Source organism: Rhinopithecus bieti, unplaced genomic scaffold, assembly GCF_001698545.2.
Source record: "Rhinopithecus bieti isolate Rb0 unplaced genomic scaffold, ASM169854v2 scaffold_41644, whole genome shotgun sequence".
Classification (NCBI taxonomy): domain Eukaryota; kingdom Metazoa; phylum Chordata; class Mammalia; order Primates; family Cercopithecidae; genus Rhinopithecus; species Rhinopithecus bieti.
In genome coordinates, this window is record NW_016817838.1 from 271,178 (window position 1) to 274,044 (window position 2,867).

The window sequence follows — 2,867 nt, forward strand, 5'->3', positions numbered from 1 at the left end:
AACTTTTTTTTTTTTTTTTGAGACAGAGTTTCAGTCTGTTACCCAGGCCGGAGTGCAATGGTGGGATCTCAGCCCACTGCAACCTCCACCTCCTGGGTTCAAGTGATTCTCCTGCCTCAGCCTCCCAAGTAGCTGGGATTACAGGTGCATGCCACCACACCTAATTTTTGTGTTATTAGTGGAGACAGGGTTTCACCATGTTGGCCAGGCTGGTCTTGAACTCCTGACCTCAGGTGATCCACCCACCTTGGCCTCCCAAGTGCTGGGATTACAGGGGTGAGCCACCATGCATGGCCCAAACATATTTTTGATATTTTTAAGTCCTTCTCTGCTGATTCAACTTCTGAGTCATCTTGGGGTCTGTTTCTGTGGACTGCTTTTCTCCTTTACTATATGTCCCATTTCCCATTTACAATATACATGTCTGTTGTATACTAAACATTGTGAATGATAACAGTTGTAGACTCTAGCTTCTGTTGTTATTTACTGAAAAGTGTTGGTTTTTGTTCTGGCAGGCAATTCTCTTTGAGTTTATGGAAAATTGATTGTATCCAATGTTAGGCTGGGTCTAGGAAAAGACCTTTCAGCTTGTATACAGTATAGCTAGGAGGTCCAACTTCATTCTTTTGCATGTGGCTATTTGATGATCCCAGCGCCACTTGTTGACCATTCAGTAGTCTTGGTACTCTTGTCAAAAAACAATTGGCTGGTCAGGGTGCAGTGGCTCAGGCCTGTAAATCCCAACACTTTGGGAGGCTGAGGTCAGGAGATTGAGACCAACCTGACCAACATGGTGAAACCCCATCTCTACTAAAAATACAAAAATTAGCCAGGCATGGTGGCGTGTACCTGTAATCCCAGCTACAGGGAGGCTGAGGCAGGAGAATCATCACTTGAACCTGGGAGGCAAAGGTTACAGTGAACCAAGATTGCCTGGGCAACAGAGCCTGGGCACTGTTGTGAGACTCCAGCCTGGGCAACAGAGTGAGACTCCATCTCAAAAAACAAACAAACAAACAAAAAACAATTGACCAAGTGCTTGCCTATTGTGATTTTTTAAAAAGTAATTTAAAAAAAAAATCAATTGACCATAGATGTGTTTATTTCTGAACTTGCAATTCTATCTATATGTCTATCCTTATGCTAACACCACACTCTCTCAATTATTACTGCTTTGTAGTAAGTTCTGAAATAATTGGAAAGTGTTGAGTCCTCTAAATATGCTCATCATTTTCAATATTGTTTTTTCATATTCTAGGTTCCTTATAACCCCCTATAATTTTTTTTTTCTTAGACAAGGTCTGGCTCTGTTGCCCAGGCTGGAGTGCAGTGGTGCAATCTCAGCTCACTGCAACCTCTGCCTCCTGGGCTCAAGCAATCCTACCACCTCAGCCTCCCAAGTAGCTAGGACTACAGGTGCACACCACCACACCAGACAATTTTTGTAGAGACGGGATTTGGCCACATTGCCCAGGCTGGTCTTAAACTCCTGAGCTTAAGTGATCCACCTGCTTCAGCCTCCCAAAGTGCTGAGATTACAGGCATGAACTGCCATGTCCAGGCAGCTTCATACTTTCTATATCTGAGTCTTTTTTTCTTCTTGAGATGGAGTTTTGCTCTTGTTGTCCAGGCTGGAGCACAGTGGTATGATCTCGGGTTGCTGCAACCTCTGCCTTCCAGGTTCAAGCAATTCTCCTGTCTCAGCCTCCTTAGTAGCTGGGATTACAGGCACCCACTACCACACACAGCTGATTTTTGTATTTTTAGTAGAGACGGGGTTTCATCATGTTGCCTAAGCTGGTCTACAACTCCTAACCTCAAGTGATCCACCCTCCTTGGCCTCCCAAAGTGCTGAGATTATAAGCGTTAGCCAGCATACCTGGTCTGTTTCTTTTAAAAACATATTTCTAGCCAGGCACAGTGGCTCACACCTGGTATCCCAGCACTTTGGGAGGCTGAGGCAGGAAGATCATTTCAGGTCACGAGTTTGAGACCAGCCTGGCCAACATCCAATATGGTGAAACCCTATCTCTACTAAAAATACAAAAACTAGTTGAGCGTGGTGGCGCATGCCTGTCATCCCAGCTACTCAGGAAGTGAGGCAAGAGAATCTTTTACCTGGGAGGTGGAGGTTGCAGTGAGCCGAGATGGTGCTACTGCACTCCAGCCTGGGTGACAGAGACTCTGTCTCAAAAACAAAAAACAAAAACCACAAGCTTCTAAACATGTTAACTATGGCTCATGCCTGAAATCCTAGCACTTCTAAACATGTTAACTATGGCTCATGCCTGAAATCCTAGCACTTTAGGAGGCCAAGGTGGGTGGATTGCTTGAGCAAAGCAGTTTGAGACCAGCCTGGACAACATGGCAATACCCTGTCTCTACAAAAACTACAAAAGTTAGCCACGCATAGCGGTGTACACCTGTGGTCCCAGAAACTTGGGAGGCTGAGTTGGTAGGATCGTTGGAGCCCAGGAATTCGAGGCTGCAGTGAGCCATCATCATGCCACTGCACTTAGGTCTTGGTGATACCCTGTCTCAAAAAAATAACTATTAAAGAATAAAATAGGCTGGGCATGGTGGCTCACGCCTGTTATCCCAGCACTTGGGAGGCCAAGGCAGGGCGGATCACGAGGTCAGGAGTTCGAGACCAGCCTGGTCAACATGGTGAAACCCATCTCTACTAAAAATATGAAAATTAGCTGGGCATGGTGATGCGTGACTATAGTCACAGCTACTAGGGAGGCAGAGGTGAGAGAATAACTTGAACCTGGGAGATGGAGGGTGCAGTTAGCTGAGATCGTGCCAGTGCACTCCAGCCTGGGCTACAGAGCAAAACAAGGAAAGGAGGGGAGGGGGAAGGGGGA